Source organism: Arvicola amphibius, chromosome 1, assembly GCF_903992535.2.
Source record: "Arvicola amphibius chromosome 1, mArvAmp1.2, whole genome shotgun sequence".
NCBI lineage: Eukaryota > Metazoa > Chordata > Mammalia > Rodentia > Cricetidae > Arvicola > Arvicola amphibius.
The window spans coordinates 172,616,058-172,637,633 of NC_052047.1; the positions used below are offsets into that span (position 1 = coordinate 172,616,058).

General features: G+C 39.6%; 1 protein-coding gene and 1 pseudogene across 2 annotated transcripts in view; both read right to left on the reverse strand.

Annotated features, from left to right (window-relative positions):
* The window catches only part of Prkg1 (protein kinase cGMP-dependent 1), a 1,221,673-nt gene that overhangs the window by 981,692 nt on the left and 218,405 nt on the right, over positions 1-21,576 (reverse strand). The window lies entirely within an intron of this gene.
* LOC119806023 lies at positions 9,213-9,328 on the reverse strand (annotated as a pseudogene).

Here is a 21,576-nt window from a genome sequence, read left to right on the forward strand (position 1 = left end):
AAAGTAGAACGTATGACACTACATGGACATTTTTTTCTCAAACAAAAATGCAAATAACCTTGATACCTGAAAATAGTATCCTCTAAATTTCTGAACAATACATAGCTAAAGCTAGACCATGACAACTTCTTATTAGAAATAATGGGATGAGGACAAGGCTGAAGATGTCCTGAGGGTAGACGTTGCCATCACAGAAGAGTAAGCATGGCACTGTGGCTATAGAAGTACAAAGACACAATTTCCCAGGTCCCTCTGTAATTCCAGTGATCTGTTGAAAATGCCTGAACTAAACGACAGAGGAATGAAAACCAAGACAGTTCCACTAAAATTGTTCCCTCTTTCAATATGTGCCTAAACTTAACACCTGTAGAGCCATATTTGACTGGAGACAGGTCTTTATAAAACCACAAAGTATGCCCACTTTATCTTCAAGTGCCAGATTTAATTGCTGTCTCGCCACGCTCTATTCCTCTCTGCTATAACCTAGGTCCTTATGATTGATTTGTCTTATCCCAAGTGTTCTGGTCATTTTATGTCAACTTGACATTAGCTATTGTCATCTAAGAGGAAGAAACCTCAACTGAGAAATTTTCTCTGTAAAATTTGGCTTTAGGCAAGATCTATAGGGCATTTTCTTAATCAGTGATATGGGCAGACTCAGCCCATTATGAGTGGTGCCACCCCTGGGCTGGTGGTTCTGGGTGTTATAAAAAAGCAAGTTGAGCAAGGAATGAGGAGCAAGTCAGTAAAAATAGCACCTCTCCATGGCTTCTGTCTCCAAGTTCCTGCAGGGCTTGAGTTCATACTGTAGCTTCCTCAATGAACTGTGATTCGGAACATGGAAGCCAAATAAACTTCCTTCCCTACTTTGCATTTGTCACGGTGTTTCATTGCAGCAATAGCAACCTTAACTAAGACAGCAAGAACCCATTTTCAAGATCAGCAGAGAGAAGGAAATTACCAAATCCTAGCACTTGTCACCAGACTTTTCCTCTCATGTCGGGGATGTCCTCAGAGGAAAAGGATGACGTGAATTATACTCTTTCCTAAGCTAGGTGTTACTGTCTCAATTCATTCTTCAATATAGATGATATCTGAGCTATGTTTGTAAGCCAACATATTTTACTTGTTAATCCTACTTTCAAAGTCTTATCAACAGAAAATAACTATATACATTATAATATTATGATATCTTTCTTGAAATACTGTATTTGCACTAGGAAAATTTTAAACTGGAGATGGCCAAAAATTAGCATTTATCAAATCATGTTACTTCCTATATTGCCACTGAATTATATCAAAGTGTATGTTACATAGTAAACCATTTGTAAAACTAAAAGGACACATTTCACTATAAATACTACTATCTCATCTTTTAAAAAGTACTCAGCTGCCGGGCGGTGGTGGCGCACGCCTTTAATCCCAGCACTCGGGAGGCAGAGGCAGGCGGATCTCTGTGAGTTCGAGATCAGCCTGGTCTACAAGAGCTAGTTCCAGGACAGGCTCTAAAGCTGCAGAGAAACCCTGTCTCGAAAAACCAAAAAAAAAAAAAAAAAAGTACTCAGCTATGTGGATACTTACCCATGTATAGGCAAATGCATGCATGAAGCATTCTGCTGAGCAGCTGAGCTGGGAGACAAAAACACTTGTGGCTTTTATTCACATGGAGAATACCAAGTGGGGTCAATCATTAGCAAATGTCAATAGACAAAATCTGATGTCCTAATGGAGTTTATATTTTTCATTGTTTCTTTGTTTGCTAAATATAGTTTGTAATGCTAACATATTAACATTTCTTGAAGTACAGTCAGAGAGCAGAATTTAGAAAATTCCGGGAATCTGGGCAGGGAAAACATATATTTACATACACATATACATACATACATACATACATACATACATATATATTACTAATTAGAACTAGAATAGCTTTTTGTGGTAACAGTGTATCATATGTGATTATAGTTATTATTACGGTAGCTACTTCAAGTGTATTAACTAATTATGCTATTAAATGTGTTAATTTGCTTGTGGTAATCATTTTATAATGTGTTCATCTTTCAAATCATCACTTTATAAAAAATGAATATGCACATTATTTGTCAATTATATTGAAATAAAGATGAGGAAAAAATAGAATTTAGAAAATTGGGAAATTTAGAAAATTCTCTCCATAGAGGAGAATACCATAAATTCTATTGTCCTGGCCTCTTCTCAAAAAATTTGCAAACTTACGGAACCACCTCAACACAACAAATAGAAATTACACACACATATGCACACGCATAGATATTTACACTTTTTTGATTTTTGAAGCAGAGTTTCATGCATATTCCAGGTTTTGCTCAAACACGATGAAGTAAAAGATGACCTTGAATTTTTGATCCTCCTGTAGCAACATCTGAGTGCAGGACGACAGGTATGTGCTACTGAGAGAGTAAAAGTTAAACAGACTTCTTGGTAGACAGAGAGGAAGAACCACAGCTATGTCATAAAGTTGGCAAGTTCTCAAGATGGCTGGCTTCTCCCTCAAAGCCTGGCAGTTTAAAACAAAGGCATTTGTCTCCCACCAGCAGGCTCAACAAATTCAGCAGTTGTTGGCCAACCAACATTTCTACCATTCTTCAAATATATCAACCCTAAATTAGAGGAGGAAAATTCCTCAGAGATTTCAGCAACTCCAGCCACCTTCAGAAGAGATTGAATTTTTGTGCTTCCTGAGTGTCTGCCCCCACTCCCCACCTCACTGCTTCTTTGCAGAACATTTTCTTCTCTGTGTCTGTGGCATGTGATGAGCTTCTGTCCCTCCCCCAACAAACACCTTTCTTCAACTGCTACTCTGGCTGCTGTTAGCCAACATATTCGATAATTCTTTGCTGCAACCCATGCAAAAGATTTTCTTTTCTTTTCTTTTTTTTTATACTAAAGATTTTTCCTGCCTTTTAAATTACTAACTGGCAGGAAAAAAAAAATCAAGACCCTAGATTGTATCACTACCACAACTGGTGTACAAAATTTTCATTATTAGCACCATCGACAATATGGTGTGTGTGTGTGTATGTGTGTGTGTGTGTGTGTGTACGCGCCCACGCGTGTGTGTGTGTCTCAATGTTATTTCTAAATAAATTGAAGAATTTGGAGGCAAAAGTCTCTTGTGAAATTGTGGCGTGCTGTGACTCAATGAATACAATTATAGCACAACTTCCTAAGGTTCAGGGACAATTGTGGAAGAGGGTACAGAAAGATTGCAAGAGTCAGAAAACCAGGAAGAATCAGAGACCCTTTCATTATTGTTAGTTTGTCCAAAGGGAATAAATTACTGTTGACTATTTCCTGTTTGAAAGAGAAGGTCAACTTTCAAGTCAACATGAAGGGGGAAATGGAGAAAATGGCCTTCACTCATTAATCTTCTTTTCTCTTTTGGAATACATTTATTTGAGTGACTTGCTGAAATTTTTCCTATGGCCAAAGCAAGTGCAAACTTGCACGGACACCCCCTTTTGCTCTCATTCTCCAACCTCACTACTAGCTAAAGAGTGGGTGGCACAAGCTGATTGTCCCCTGTACAAAATGCTTGAGTACAGAAGTGTTTCTCATTTTGGAGTTTAGGGAATTGGGAACTTTTGTATGGAAGTTTTCTACAGGCATCCCACAACCAAGAAAATATTTCGGGATTCTGGATTAGAAATGTATAATTTATAATACTACTTTATAATACTCAGAATGCATGCAGAAGAACACTTGGGGGAAGGAGTCATCATCTTTGTAAATTTGGACACACCTTAGGTATGTTCTAATAGCATGGACTTGGATGGATTATACAGTAATTTAGACATATTTTTAATCTCTTTTTTAGAATTTTGCAGCATTAATTAGCACTGTGATGAGGCAAACGGACATAAAATCCATCACACAGAGAGATCATTGTCTTGTCTCCACACAGCATCCTTTAATGGCAGCCTAAGTGATGAGTTACACTAATATGCCCTGCTATTATAAAATTTGAAAATTCAAAGCAAATTATATTTGCCAAAGTACATTGGTTTTACTCATCCCTGCTAACACAGGTATATCCTCTAACTTAGATAAAAAAAATCTATTTTTATCTATGCACATTTTCTCTTTTCACCAACGAATATACTACATATGAAAACTCATTTCATAAATAAAGATACTTAAATGAAGGTTATTATTTACAAATATTATACGACAGGTGCTTCCTACATAAATATAAGTCTGAACTTACTTCTTTGTTCTAAATGTACCCTTTTCCTTCTTCCACTTTCACTGATTATAAATTTCAGAATAAATCCTTCCTACTTCATCAATTTGAAATCTTTCTTACTTATTTTAATCTGCACCAGTTTTTAGTATTTCGTATTTTTATTTACTATACATGTTTCTAAGCTCTCTAGTGTTAACTGTGCACAAATAGCGATCCCCATAATAAAAATGAATAAGAACTTTCACTTTCTTATGGACATCCATCCATTTATTACTAACCATGCCAGATTGTTCATAGCTGACATTGAGAAAGATAATCTATAGCTCTGGTTTAATGGTGATTGCTGTCCCTAATGCTGCTATAATATTCTGTAATTTTCTACATCTTTTAAGCTTCCATGTCTTCTATGATAGGTGTTAAGATGAATCTTATGTGATCTCTCTGTCTATACTGCTCTTCTAAGAAAATTCTACAAAACACACACCCCAACATCATATTAACCATCTCTAGATTTGCAGCAAACGGTAACATCCTAAATAATTAAAGCAATATTCATTTATAATGTTGCAGCTTCTCTAATTAAAAAAAATCAAGCTGGGCAGCGGTGGCGCATGCCTTTCATCCCAGCACTCGGGAGGCAGAGGCAGGCGGATCTCTGTGAGTTCGAGACCAGCCTGGTCTACAAGAGCTAGTTCCAGGACAGGCTCCAAAGCTACAGAGAAACCCTGTCTCGAAAAAAAAAAAATCAGGTGACTCATTCAGGGTTCTCTGCTCCACTTCAATTGAGAAAAAGCTGGGATGGCCACTGTCTGCTATGTCTCAACAAAAAATCCACTTTCAAGTTCAAAGTTATGTCTATGATTTATGATTGTGTTTATAAAAATATTTCTCAAAATCTGAGTGCATAGTTCTACCACACTAAAATAAAAAAATACATTTTATTGATGAAGAAGATGAGCTATTATTGAAGTTAGGCAACTTGCCCAAAGCCACAAGACTGTCACTTAGTATGTGTCCAGCATAATACCTGAACATTCCACCACTGAGCACCTACTTTACCTTTCTTCCTTTGATGTCTACTAATAAAATATGCTCAAGGCATTGTGCTAGTTGGTGTGTGTTCGGTGTGTGTGTGTGTGTGTGTGTGTGTATGCATGCATGCCTATACGTTCAAGAGTGGAGGCCAAAGGCATCAGCTAGGTATCTTTCTTTTTGTGTTCTATATTATTTTTGAAACAGGGTCTCTCTCTCTCTCTCTCTGAACCTGGGGCTCCCTATATTGGCTAGACCGGCTGGCAGGACCCTGGAATCCCCCTGCCTCTGTCTTCCCCGGTGCCAGATTTACACACATGTGCCAGCACACTGAACTTCCGTGTGAGCGCTGGGGTCTGAACTTAGGTGCTCATACTGGCATAGGAAGCATTCTCCTCACTGAACCATCATCTCCTGGTTTTCAGAATTTTTACTAAATCTATTTGACTTCCAAATTACTGTGAGCCATTGCGTCTTTACCCATTACAATCACTGCATTTAGCATACATATGTGAATATGTATATATACATATACAGTAAAACCTCATTACAGTCACTGCCCCCTAAGATAACAATATTATGCTCATTTACAACCATCCACAGTCAATTGTGTTTTTATGTGAAGATTGTGTGTGTGTTGTGAAGATCGGTGATCTGTAATAAAAACACACGTCACAAGATGCCAGTCTTCAGACTCTTTGTGTGGGAAAAAAATGATGAGAAAAATTAAACAAGGAAATTCCATCTTACCCTGGTATGGTTTCATCATAATTGAGGATGCAGTGTAAGCCACAAACGGATGGAATGTAGGAGCAAAACATCTATTTTAAGAACAACTTTTTTAAAAGAATTCTTTCTTCCCCCCTCCCTCGTTAACCAACCTTCCATTCCCATCCCCCTTCAGTTGCAAAACTTGAAAAAAGGAGCATCCCTATCTCATAGATACCCCACCTCACGTCCCAACTCAGCAAACTCCCGCCACCTACCCTCCCTCCCCTCCCTCCTTCCTTCCTTCCTTCCTTCCTTCCTTCCTTCCTTCCTTCCTTCCTTCCTTCCTTTCATTTTTGATGCAAAGCAACTCACTCAAAGTTGTAACATTTTATAGCCCAGGCCCCCAATGTAACTAAGAAAAGCATTGCTAGCATGAGTATAGCAGGTGCTGTATTCACCGTATTGGAGAAATTACAGCTTCCAGAACTCACACAGAATTATATAATTACGTTATATTTAACAGTATAACTAACTATCACAGTTCACTCACAACACACAACTTAAAAACTTGAGTTATTGCAATTCCTAATAAGGCCCTTAAAAATTACTAGTGTTAAGTCTATGTTGGCACATACCTTTAATCCTAATACATGGGAAGCAGAGGCAGGTGGATCTCTGTGAGTCTGAAGCCAGCCTGGTCTACATAGTAAATTCCAGGACAACCTGAGTTACACAGTGAAACTCTGTCTCAAAAAAATAAATGGTATTAATATTGAAAGTGTAGTGAGATTTTAATCAGAGATTTAGAGGACTGTAAGGACTCAGCCCTTGGAGAGAAATGCCTAAGCAATATTAGGAAGTTATTTCAGAAAAAGCAAGAAAGGAAGAAAGGAAGGAAGGAAGGAAGGAAGGAGGGAGGGAGGGAGGGAGGGAGGGAGGGAAGGAAGGAAGGAAGGAAGGAAGGAAAAAAAGAAAGAAAGAAAAGAAGGGAAGAAGAAAAAAGAATTAGATCTCCTATTTTCTTGCTATACCATATATATATATATATATGTATATGTATATATATATGTATATATAAAGGTTTTCATTCTAATGGTGACTCATAAGCCAGAGCCAATATGTGTAAGTAATTATTCACTCTTAATAAAATCTGTCTGTCTGAGCTAATTTCAGATGCAGAAGCACAATTTCCAAGGCAGAAAAATTATTCCTAAATCAGAAAGTATAGTCTTCAGGTATAGGGCTTTTATTTATGGAAATGTAAATAGAACCAAGTCTGAATTCTTATAATAACTACTGAATTTCAGTGTATTAAATTTTCAATAACCCAGTCTTTCTTAGCCACCTCCAGCAACCCCAGTTTGTAATCATCCCAATTTGTAGTATGTATACATGTGCATATGTATATGAAAACACACACAAAGAATGATAGACTCTCCTTTTCTTCCATTTTATAGGGTCTTTTTTTCACACACCAAACATCCTATGAATTGGCATGAAATTTGAATTTTAATTACTTTTTCATCTTTCAGATTAACATTCACCTGGTTGCTTCTTTCTATTTGAATTTCCTGTTTTTATAATCATGTAATCTTAATTTACATAACTCAATTAAGTTTCAAAAGCAATTCCGGAATATACTTGTCACCTGAAAAATGACAGTGTGTGTGCACTGCCTCAGAGCGAACCTCGGCATTGTCTGTGTTCCTAAAGCAGAAATGCTGGATAAAAGTTAAAGATAGTTCAAACAGAAAATAAGTGAACTATTTTCTCCCTTCATGTTAAGTCGGGTGATACCTTTAGGTCTATTTCTTTTCTTTTATAGAAGTAGTTGTCACATGGATGATTCCATTACAGATGTGTAACAGAAGTACATACAAACAAGCATCCTCCACAGCCCTTCCACACAACTAAACCAAGCATCTACAGGGGACATGAAGCTTAAGCATCGCCCACCTCCTCTTCAACTTGCCCATCTGCCTGCACACTGTTTTCTGGTTTTTAACTTATAACAATAAAAGAAAAAGTGGCCTGATTTATTTGGGGTGTGTGTGTGCTATAAGACAGAAAATGATAATAATTTTCTTCTCATGTTTGTACATTGTAAAGCCTTGAAGTATTTTTGGGAACTACTATTACAGCAACTGGATATGCAGTAAACATATTTTTTTCCTAAATATATATACATATATATATATATATATATATATATATATATATATATATTCCAAAGAATGCTAAGACAATTGAAACACACACACACACACACAATTTGGAGAAAGTTTTCTTTTCCACTTTGGGACTACTTTTAAACTTAAAACTCAGCTTAAGAACCTTTCTTGGTAGCTGTTTGCCATGGTCTTTGGAAATTTCCTCTACTTGTTCGCTACTATTTTGAAATGATGATTGACAATGATGACTGCCCTTAGATGACCTATAGCATGCTATGCTAGGGTCTACTCTAAGTATTTTCCAAGATTAATCCATGCAATCCTCATACCAACTTCCTATAACATTTGTGCATTTTACTGGTGAGTAAAGGCATTCAGCAATAAATGGTAAATGACCACAAAGCTAGCAAGTGCAAAAGCTGTTACTGAAATCTTTTCAGGACATTGTCTCCTGTGCCAAGGCATTCAAGGCTATTCCCCACTTTCTCTTCTATCAGGTTTAGTGTTACTGCATTTATGTTGAGGTCTTGGATCCACTTGGACTGGAGTTTTGTACAGGGTGGTAAATATGGATCTGTTTTCATGCTTCTATACATGCCATCATCCAGTTATGCCAACACCATATGTTGAAGATGATTTCTTTTTTTCATTGTACAATTTTGGCTTTTTTGTTAAAAATCAGGTGTCCATAAGTGTGTATATATATGTGTCTTGGTCTTTGATTTAATCCATTGACCCAACTGTCTGCTCTTATGCCAATACCATGCTGTTTTCACTATAACTCTGTAGTAGAGCTTAAGATGAATGATGATGATGCCTCCAGCAGTTTTTATTATACACGATTGTTTTAGATAATATGTGTTTTCTGCTTTTCCATGTGAAGTTGGTAGTGGTGGCGGTGTGTGTTTCCCTTTCTTGGGTTTTGCTTGTGTAGAATTATCTATTGCCTGCATTTTCATGGGTGTTGCCAACTTCCTAGGATTGGAGGTTTCCTTCTAGTACCTTCTGTAGGACTGGATTTTTTGCACAGATATTGACTGAATTTGATTTTGTCATGAAATATCTTTTCTTTAAAAAATATGGAATGCTTTATGAATTTGTATGCCATCCTTGTGCAGGGGCTGTGCTCTTCTTGCTCTTCTTCTCTGTGTCATTCCAGTTTTAGTCTATGTGCTGCTAAAGTGAGCCCAGCTGTAGTTTTCTGTAATAGTCTCCATCTATTGTTAAAAGAAGTTTTCTAGGTGAGGGGTGAACTGTAACCAACATCTAGTTTTCTTTCTTAAATCCCCTTGCTCTGTCACCATACACACACACACACACACACACACACACACAGACACCCACACCATAAACACAGTGTCCAATACCAATACAGGTTCATTTCAAGTCCGTTTAAAACTAAACTTTGTTATATTTATACTTTATAGAAATATTATTTTTAAAAAGTTCTAAATGAGTTTCAACCTAATTACAACAGTGATTTCACTGAGAATATTTTGCAGATTCTTCTAACATCTGCTCATGCAGCGAGAGTTTCCAAATGAGTGTTTACTCCATAGGAAACAATCTAGTCATCGTCTGAAAATGTCACTCTTCTGGAAATGCATGCACGTGCAAATGTCCACTCTTTTTTGACATAAAATTTCTGCATTGAAAGATCTAGGGAGGATATTTTTCAAACACACCAACTGAAAAAAAAGTATGATTTTTTTTCAAAGTCAGAGCTCACTTTTGACTATTCTCAAGTAATTAAATCCAGGAAAAAGTCATCACTATGAATAATCCCTTCAACTACTTCATGTTCATGGAAAATTGCACCTGAACACGTCCAGAGAGAATCTGAGAGCCATGGGAATTGTTCTTAAGACACACTTCAAGCCCTTTTGAAAACAGAAAAATGAAAGAAATAGAACGAGTCAAAAATTCTGTATACTAATTGGGTTTTGGTTCCATGTCTCATTTGTGCCAATCTGCTCTTTGTGATAATTATCTGTTCTCAGGAAAAAATGGCAGAATTGTAGCAAGAATAATATTCCAAGAAAGTAATATATGAGTAGAAAATTAGGCTCTACTACGAGGGATAGATCTAATTCATTACCAATCACCATTATAACATTTCAACTATTGAAATAATATAATTATATTATTGAAATAATATAATTATTTCAGTGACAGAATAACTGGACAACAAATGCAGACTTTGGTTAGAATGTGAAGTGTGTGTGTGTGTGTGTGTGTGTGTGTGTGTGTGTGTGTTCATTCTTTGACTCTTACCAGGTGGAACTACACTACTTTCAAGCCTGGGCAGCCCCATGAATGCATGGGGACATGGCTTGCATCTGGACACTCGGTATAAGCCAGTACATATCTATATATCATTTTAGGTCCTGTTTTTTTTTTTTTTTTTTTTTTTTTGGTTTTTCGAGACAGGGTTTCTCTGCACCTTTTTCAGAGCCTGTCCTGGAACTAGCTCTTGTAGACCAGGCTGGCCTCGAACTCACAGAGATCCGCCTGCCTCTGCCTCCCGAGTGCTGGGATTAAAGGCGTGCGCCACCACCGCCCGGCTAGAAGCATTATTTCTTAAAAGCCCGAAATGAGTTTCATTCCTCCCCCGGCAAAGGATGCACTTGTGCACTTCACAGGAGAAAGCATCTCTAACAGAGGACAGCTTCCACCTGTTCATCAGCACCCATGAAAACCCCATCTTCCTCCTCCCTTCCACACAAACATAGAGACCTGAAAGCCCATTTATAATGGATAGTTCGAGAAAATCAGCTCTTCCCACATTACTGGAGAGGCTCCTCAGTTAACTTTTGAAAGCCATTTGAAAAGCTGCTGGTCTCAGTTTATCCAAACCCACTGAACTCAGTCGTGGTTGTCAGTCACAAAATGCTCTCTGGAGATAAATTGACAGGGTATAACAGGTAATAGTGCATGATTTACTGTCAATTTTTAATATGCCATTCCTATGAATCTTCTCACCATAATCGTGTTCTCTTTGAGGCAGGTAGCGAGAAGAATATAAACTCCGAGGGGTGTTCCTGTCATGTCCTAGCAGCGCATGTCAAATACAGCATTCGGTGGAGCGTGTCCAGAGAGGAAGAAAAACTCCCATTGCCCCTGCTTTGGACCTTTCCAGGCTGCCTGGTTTCCCTGCTGTGCCCTCCACCCACCTCAATCTTCCGCCTGTCTATGCTCTGGTGAAATCCCCCAAAGTCCTCTGTATTCTGAAAGCCTCCTCTTAGCGTTTATGAAAACAATCGGTTTCTCATTCCTTTGTTCCCTAAACCTTTCCCCATCCTCAATATTTCAAACAGAAGCCTACTAACTGAGTACATGTTTCTGACATCTAATCCTATATGCCAACAGGTAACAGTCAGTCAGTGCTTCTTTGACCCTCAGTATAGTGCCAGGGAACGTTAATAGATGCAGCTAGAGCCCCTGGGACCTGATCTTCCTCTAGTGGAAATCATTGTAGTTTCCACCCCTGAGCCACTACAAGTTGTCATCTCTGGTTACTGTATTTTTAAAAAGCAGAATCACCTTTCTTTGTGGTAATTAAGAAGTGCCTCATATTAATTATTCCTCATCTGTATCACAGTCCCGTATAGAGACACATTTCATAGATATTTTTCCCACCGGTGAAGTTTCAGTGACGAGATATTATTTCTTCTGTGGGTGGTAAAAAAATAATTTATATTTAAATTCTTACTTACCTAGTAATTGAGTCTAAGAGAGATGGGAGAAATGAAAGACTAAGTTCTATTTTAATAAAACTTGAGATTTATTCAACTACTACTGAGTCCCTACTTATGAAAGACATAATAGCAACTTGCATACGAAGCAGACTTTTGAAAAATTTACATTTGGGAGCAGGTTCAAGATGTCTACAATGAGGTGAACACAGAAAGCTGGGGCAATATTGAAGTCAAAGTTTCCTTCTGACCAGAACTGTGGAAGTAGGAATAAAAAACAAAACTGAAAAACACCACACACACACACACACACATACACACACAGAAAAACAAGGAATAGAAATGATACCCTGAAAGTTCTAAGGATTTCAGAAAGAAAAAAAAACATTAATCTGCCTTGGCTACAACTCATCTGTCTGCAAAGTAACTCGGGAGCACTTGGGCCATCACCCTAGAGTAAATGGGGCTTCCTCCACCCGGAGAGAAGATTGGTTGGCTGTAGGAGAACAGAGTAGGTGTTGGTCAGGTAACTGCAAATGGGATTTTCTGAGACATCTTGAATGTGAGACATTCAGCAAACACAGAGGATGATGCTGGGGGAAGGACTTAGACACTTTTTAGTTTGTTCCATTCAGCTTGGTGTCTAATTACGTTATAAGTGCCTAAGGGATGCTTCAGACACGTTTATATCCACTAATACAAGGAAGGAAGACAAGAGTTAGGATTTAGTCAGGTTACTTATTTTCCTTTGTAGAAAACTGGCAGCCTATAGAACATCATAAAAAATAGAAATGGATAGTATCTGTGTTGAAATTAATCCCTTCACCGTAGTCACTGTGCCCTGGTCAGTTCTGCTCTGGCTTTCAAATGCTGGCTCTCCAGCCACTGGAGTCAGACAGGATTTACTTACCGAACTGAGAAGCCATAACAAGCACACCTTTGTAAAGTCTTCTCAGCAAGCAGCTTTCAACTTGGGTGACAGTTTTCTGAATTGAAGCCATGACACAAAGCTGATCTAGGAAAGATCAGTTGATCTTCCACCAAGAATGTAGCCAGCCCCAGCTCTACACTGGTTCCTAGTTTCCACAGGAAGAGGGCCGCAATTGGGCGCAGTTCAAAGAACTATGCCTTGGAGCGGGTTTGGTTCTGAGACCTTTGATCCTGACTTGAGCGAACCAAAAATACTTTCTGGCTCTGTCACCGGTAATTGGTACATTCCTAACAGACTAGCAACTGCTTAGAAATTAGGATATGTCTTAAAAGAGAATTGAGAAATATATGTGTAAGTTTCTTCCACTGGAGCTACAATAAAGCCAGAAGAGTGAATAAAAATAAATAAGAAACTGCAACTTTTGTTGCAGACTAAAGATTCACCTCCTACAATCTAACGGGGGGGGGGGGGGGGGGGGGGACACGGGACAGAAGGAGAAAAATAGGCCTTCATACAATGTATCCTATGAGAGCCACGTGACTTGAGGGGAAAGCACATAGGCACACAGTAGAGAAGTAAAGATCTAGTCACCACGGAAAGATTGACTAGAGGACAAAGGTCAAGCCTAGGCTATGCTTTGAAGACAGCTAAACCTTCAAGTTAGGCATAAACATAGGTCATGCAGGAAAGGCAACTGCATAAGTAAATCCATCCATAGAGAAAAGTGAGGACCACACTCAGGAACAGCATGCTTTCTCTTCTGTTTGCATCACTGAGTCAGACAGTGCATCTCCTGACAACCTGAGCCGAGAGTAACAGAAAGCCAGGTGTCATCCTGTCAGCCCCCACAGAGCTTTGTTCCGCGGGTGCATTGACTCATAAAACCACCAGTGGGGGCCAGGCACATCCCCGCCTCAGTGTGCTTTATGGCAACGGGCATCTTCCTAGGGATCGTGACACATACCTATTGAATAGCTCTTCAGGTATATGAAAAGAAACAACAAACTCTCTTGCTGCAACATTTCCAGTCTGGACTCACTAGTACCTTGTTCTGTCCCCACCACACTTTCTCATTTGTGATGTGTGAATAATTACAATACTTATCTTGTGACTCTGCAGCAGGGTAGCATGTGGTGACAGATATTGTTGCTACAATATTCTTCTGAGGTTACCAAAGGCATAAGTCAAGTGTGCACTAGAATGCCGGGAGAGAGTGTTATTAAGCTATTAAGCAGGGGTTCTTCTCCAGTAGATGCAGAGGGAGGCGGAGGAACACAGGAATATATACACAGAGGCAGCAAAGGGGCGAGCTGCGGGGCGGGGGAGGGGGGGTGGGGAGGACTGCTCAGTTACTCAAACCGAGAAGCTGTTGTGCTGAGGCAAGGGAGGGCCAAACAGCAGGTCACTTTTCATCTCCTGTGACTTTCAGGAAATGCCAAAAAGTAAAAATAAAAGAAAGATATAACAAGACTTTTTTTCCATGGACTAAGCCAGCGGCAGCGACCTCAACAGGAAACATTTCTTAAAAGTGACAGACTCTAAGGGATCGTCAGAACGTTCACAACTCGGTAGGAGAGCAGAGGCGGAAGGAGTTTCACCTATCCTAAGTGGACTACATCACCAAGAAATGCCAAGAGGAGAAATGTTTATTCTGATAGCAAAATGGCTCCTGCTCATCTCTTGCTTCTGTGTTTAGTGAAAGCAAAAGAAAATCAGTACACAGACTGTCACATACACAACCCAGAGGAAGAGATTCACTGAGTTAGCCATAAATTTTGATGTGTACTAGCAAGGAACCAGGGAAAGACAACACTGGAGATAGAGATTCTTCCCCTTCTCCTGAAGAGGTAAAACTAGTTAGAATAAAATTCTCATTTTGCAAATATAAGGAAACTTATATAATCCCGATTATCCTTTAAGAAAGTACGGCTTTACAAAAGGAAATCAAAGACCCACAGAATTTAAATGATTTATACAAAAAAATAAATAAATACTCGCTGTTAATGGAAGCAGCATTTAAATCTAGCTCTTGTGACCCAACGATTTCCCATAATTCTAACCAAGGGACTTGCTGGCAGTGCTCTTTATTTTTTTATTTTTCTTAAAGCATTGCCACACCTCCTGCTGTGCCCTTGGTTGCCTAGAAAATTCTATTTGGGCCTCACATTTTCTCTTGGCCGTTAGTCAGAAAACAGTCCGAATGGGGCTGTGTCATAAATCACCGCAGGCCTTACAGCAGGACATTATGATTCCCTACAGAAAGAAAGGCCCCACATCTGAAGAGGGATAAAAACCTAAGAGGAAAGGCTTGTTTACCTCTCTCAGCTCATAAACGTGACATGCGACAAGATCAGGTAAAAAGTGTATACTTTTTTTTTCAGGATGAATAAATATAACATTGAGAGCATTCCCTATCATTAAATTGATGCAGATTCTAAAATGGTGGGTATGTGTTTAGTATGTGCATATATACATAGAGGTATGTGTACATACACACCGGTACATGCATGTGGAGGCCAGAGGTCAATGCAGGGTTTTCCTTTATTGCTCTCTACGTTAGTTTGTGAGATGGGGTATCAGTGAACACGAAGGTCACAGATTCAGGTAGGCTAGCTAGCCAGCAAACCCCATGTGTCTGTCTTTCTTGGCTACCCCAGCACTAGGTTTACTGATGCACACAGCCCTTGGCCTGGCTTTTGTGTGGGTGCTGGAGGTCACACCCAGGGCTGCAAGCTTGCACAGCATGCATTTTACTGGCTGAGTCACCACCACCCCTGGCCCCAGTGTTTACATTTTTGCAGAGAACGCTGACTTGTGTTTTCTTCAGTGCAGTTAATTCTGCCCTGGGAAAACACTCTGTGGTCACCACTTCAACAAACCCAGTCGCTGTTCTATCTCTTGCCCTCTGTCTGGTTACATTCCAAGCCCCATCAACTCTACTTCGAGAATGTCCCCCCTCATTCCATACTCAGCACTGCTGTGGTATTTCCCGTTTTCTCATCTTGCTGTTAAACGCACTGCTCTTTTCAGCTTTTATTTCCCACCACTAATACTCATTCTTTGTAGCGAGACTGTCACCAGCTGAAGGAGATTCAGCAGACCTGTGGTGCTGTTCAGAAACACGCAGTGGTTTTCCATCGTCCTTCAAGTTTAGCGCAAACACATTTCCTTCCAAGGCCTCCCATAATATGGCATAATGCTAACTGTCCACTTCCCACTAAATAAAATGGCCTAATTGCAATTCTCAAACAAACCTTATATCATCTTGTTTCAAAGATTTTCTATCCTTTCCATAAAGCAACTAAAGAATTTCTTTTCAAAATCTTCAAGAGCCATCTTGTATCTCTTTGAAAAATACACTATGCTCTTCATGAAATTATTTACAAACTTGATGCACTAACTTTATTAATTATGCCTTCACTGAAAGGATTGCATGTCTTCTAAATCTAGTCTATCTGCAGGAGAGGTGATTCTGTTGAAAATGGTCTGACCAGTCTCCGCATCTGTAAGTAGGTGTGGTTTCCTTGAGAGAGAACATGAAACAGGGATTTTTTGGTCTCAGAAGAAACCTGCAGGAGAGCAAGCACAAGGACTCCACAAGAGCAGAGGGAGCCAGACGTAGAGACAGTTCCGAGAGAAACCTGTCCTGAGTTTACTTCTGTGGTAGGAGAAGACAAGCCTCTAGAGTTGAGGCTATCCCACAGAGATATCTAGAGTAGAGGCTATCCCACAGAGATATCTAGAGTAGAGGCTATCCCACAGGGATTTTCCTCCTTCCTTGGTGAAAAGGCTGGATCACACACACTGCAGTGTTCAGCCATTTGCTGTCAGTCACTCGGCAACAGCTGTGAAATTTCCCAAGTCCTTCTGGGCTCTGCGTCTTATTCAGCGCATGAAGAAAGACAGCAATCACAATTTTTAAACCAACAGTATTCACAAGAGCTGGGGAATGGGGACATCCACCCAAAGGATGCTTGAGCAGCTGTCACTGACATCAGCTAGAGGATCTCTGCAACACTTGTGATAGTTCACAGCCAGTACAATAATAGCACCTGCTCAGTAAGCCGCTCTTCAAAAGGAATGGCTCTGCTCTCCTACTGGAAGCACGTCAGGATGTTCTACGTCAGGACGTTCTTCCAAACAGCCACCTGCTTGCTTGCTACCCATCACATGCAGTTGCTGCTAGCACATTGCTGATAAACACCACAATCTATTGTGCACCATTCTGGAGGGTGGAAGTCTGAGATGAGGATATCAGTGACGCTGATTTCGACTCGTACCTTGGCCAAGTTGTTTGCAGCTACTAATATCCTCCCACAACTTTTCATGGTATAGTGACTTTCACTGTATCATAAAACTCAGAGAGGAAGGAAGGAGCCTTTCCAGACTCTTCCTGCAGGGTCACCAAAATCATCCCTGAGGGTTCTCCCCTCCATGACCCAACTGTCTTCTAAAAAGCCCCCTTTAAAGATAATCACACTGGATAGAAGATTTCAACCTAACATTTGGCGGGAAACTTAGCAGCATTTACTCCTGATATGTAAAAGGAGCAAAGAAAAAAGAATGGCTTGGTTTATTGCGCTTCTCTGATAAAGCATTTCACTACAAAGTCTGAGCTAATATTTTTATTTTTAATTCATAATAATAAAATATGTTTTATTTTATATTTTATATAACAGCAACAATAATAATAATAATAATTCATACCCATATAAAAATCAAATGGTTTTTCACTCCTAAAGATTTAAGGTGAGGATATTGGGAACAATTTCTAATGAAAACAACCAATTTTGTTCTTAATGACAGAAGCACCGCTAGCAGCTCATCAGGCTACTGATTATAGCAATAAATACTTAGAGAGAAAACTAAATATTTCCTCACCAAACCCAAGGGACTCTCTTAACGGTATCCAGTCATTTGCCATGCCAAAGCCTTCTTTGGATCAATGAGAAACAAATGAACAATGACATTTCAGTAAATGAAACACTCAGCCATTGGGACCATTGTGTTTCTGAGTCTAGTTGCATTGGGTTTAAGCCTAAGTTTGGGATATAATCAGTAAGGCTTCATTTTAAAAATCCAAATAAATTGTTAAAATATCATACATGCTATTAAAAACTGAAGCCTAAATTTATGCTTTTACTAACCCAGGAAGCAAGAATTACATGTTATCACTATGTAGGTGAGTTTACTAAGAGCAAACTTAACTAGACAGATGACTAGAACCTGACGGTTATAATCCAGTAAGCAAGCCATGCGTGTTCAAGAGTATACCAGTCTCTCACTCAAAACCTTTTTCCTTTACATCATCAGCTAACTATGGCATACAGAACCCGTCTTACTCAAATCCCTTCACAGTCTGACCCATTTCACCTCCCTGTGACTTCTTCCTAAATAAATTCATCATTGACCTATAGACACGCCCCCAGGCCAATCTGGTAAAGGTAATTTCTCAGTTGAGATTTTCTCTTCCTGAGTGGGTCTAGATTTGTATCAAGCTTATAAAAACTAACTCTAACAGTGACTGGTTTTCAAAACACAACGTGGATAGCTTCTGAGGAATGATAGATACCTAAGGCTGACCTCTGGCCTAGGCAAGAACACACACACACACACACACACACACACACACACACACACACACACATGCAGAGGTGCAGATTCATAACCTCCCACCCACGTGTGCTCCAAGCCACACGAACACACATATAAACAAAAAAAAAAGGTGCTGCAAATGAATCCTAGTATTCAGAAGAACAAATGCTTTTATCGAAGCCCAAAAAGCACAGACACAAAGGTGCAACCCCTTGCTAAGTTATGCACACTGAAGGTGCTAATTGAAGAGCTTATTAATTCAGTGAAAGTGGACTGATAACTCACTTTTCCACCTTCCAGACTGATGACTTTTACAGACACTTGCTTAGTTGCTACATATAATAAAATCATGTACAACATTATTTGCAATTTTAGTCTAGAATAACAAATGGAAGGGGGAAAGCCCTTTACTACTTAGCATCCTTCAGCATCTTCTTCCACCCATGATTACATGAATTGATCCTTGGCTAATATGATGCAACACACCTTACCTCTTTCTTCAGGCAGTGACCTGTGAATCACACTTCCAAAAATCCCCAAAGAACAAAGGTACTTCTGTGGGGTTTAATTAAAAGATGATCATGAGTTCATTAAATCTTCAGATGATTCCAAATCTCATTAGAAAAGTGAATATCATCTACCAGATTTTTAGATGAAACTTTGTTAATCTAATTGACCAACTTAAATTGTAGGAACTTTCGATCTAGATAGATCTAAATAGATACTATAGGAAATGGCTCTTAAACTAGCACAGGAGCAGCCAAAAGTCTGACAGCATAGGGAAAGTGGAAGGCCTAATGATGTGAACAGAAGCACCGAGCTGAGCATATGTTCTGAAGCCGTCTTCTTTCCGTGGTTCACTGCCGTTTTTATAGATGCTTCATCCGTTGTGTGGCAAATCACTGTTCAAGGAATACAGTACTGTGTTTAGAATGTTTTAAATTAAGTTACACCCACTTATGGGAAAACAGCTCTTAAGTTTGGGATGTGAGGCTGTGAATTTGACTGCATTTTTATTTGAATGGAAGATCGTGCCTAAAGTCCCAGGCTTTAAATGACGCTGCCCGAATATCTCTTTTTATGCCACCATCTCTATAATAAGACAGCTTCCCCACACTGTATACTCTAGAGACTCCCTACTGCTGGAGTTACTATTTCATTGAGAAGAGAAAGGAAAAGAAGACAGGATGATTTCAGTTAAGAATAAGGATACTATGGGCTCACATTTCTACATACAATACACAATGCAACCTTATTTTAGCTGTCTGATCTGTACTTTGGCAAATGGTTTGAGAACCAGGAAATCCTATATTGCATAAATAAAACATTTTTAAGTGAATGTGGGGGCAACCAGAGAGCTTGCCTTCTTTTTTGGCTTCGCAACAACTCCAAGATCCTTGAAGTATCTAGGCTGTGACTGCATGGAAACAGGCTTAAAGTCCTATTTTTGTGTGTTTATACAAAGGAGTGATACATTTTGTCTTGTAGCATCTCCTAAACTACTATCCAAGCATCAGATTTGTGACTCATTTTCCTGTGAAAAGGGGCCTTCCATTTCTTTCAGCCTGGCTCTATTAGACAAAGTATACAAGGAGAGATGCTCTCTGACCAATTTGTCCAGAGCATGCACCACCAAGTGCATTTCTAGGGAGCTGCACCTCGGACGGTCCTCCAGGTCTCCAGGATTTATTACACCCCCCCCCCCCGATATATTCTTCCTTTGAAATGCTCCTTTCCTGCCTTCTTGGAAATTGTAATCTTTGCCTTGATTGATCTCCTCCATGATTGGGGCACCTCCTTCAATAGGTGTTAATCATTCCTTAAATCACTAAATCATATTAAAGGGATCTTACAGGCCAAAGGCAATGAGAGGCAGTCGTCACTCAGCAACGGGCTCACTTCCTAGGAAATTGAGGAAACAACAGTGTGAATAATGGAAACCTAAGCAGATGAATGCCCAGTCAAGGCATCAATTGCATCTTCCAGGAGAGAAAAACACAGCCCCACCTTTTTTCTTCCTGCTAATAAAACGGAATTGTACCCCAGTACTTTTCAGATATTAGGGGGTAATTTTAAGCAGACTTTACAAGTGATCCGGTGCAATTTCACCCATAGAAAGTGGCACCAACCTGAACCAGGTTTTGTAAAATACAAAAGATGCCTACGTGTACACAATTGCCTCAGTGTGCCATGAGTCACCCTCAGCCACATCCAAGGTCAGAGTTGCTGTCCCATTTGGCCTGTAACTCACAAGCTACTGTCCTCTCCAGCTCACTTCACCAGCAAATTCCAGGTCATTTTAGAATGAAAGAGCACATTTATGTTATTTAAGTATGAGATAAGGAAATAAAATATATAAAGGCAGGTGACTATTTCTTTGAGTTCCTATCCTTCTCACCAACAAAGTTATTTAGTGTTGTCTTCCAACCCTATTCTTTCAGAATTATAGCTCTTTCCCGGCAGTTGGCTCAAGGTGGTAATTTGTGTAAATGTCTATGTTGGGTGTAAAAGAATTAATGGCACATGTGTGTATTATTTGAGTAAGTATAGAAAACTTAAAAACAAATTACATGGGTCTTAAATACATAGTTTTACACACACACATACAGTCACGCGCACACGCGCGCACACACACACACACACACACACACACACACATACATTTTCAAAACTGATTGGTTCAAAATTATCTTTTGGCCATGAAATGGCTCCCACCGCCCTCAAAGTGGTAGCAATCAACCTTGTACATTCTACCGAGGACCACTCTACCTTATTACCCCTTTACTTCTTTCTTCCAACTCTTTGGTAATAATTACAACAAGTGGTCTGCGGCTTCTTTTTTTTTTCGTACCACTTTTCAGTCAAGAATGCAGTAGAGAAGTGAGAATTTGAAAACCAAAGTATGGCGTTCACTCATGGAGACGGTGGGACAGAACTAAAGGGAGATCACCAACTCCAGTTGGAATGGGACTGACGGATCATGCGACCAAACCCGTCTCTCTGAATGTGGCCAACAGCGGGGGCTGACTGAGAAGCAAAGGACAATGGCGCTGGGCTCTGATTCTTCTGCATGGACGGGCTCTGTGGGAGCCTTCTCAGCTTGGTCGATCACCTTCCTGGACCTGGGGGGAGTTGGGAGGACCTTGGACTTAGCATAGAGTGGGGAACCCTGATGGCTCCTTGGCCTTGAGAGGGAGGGAGGGGAGGTACGGGTGG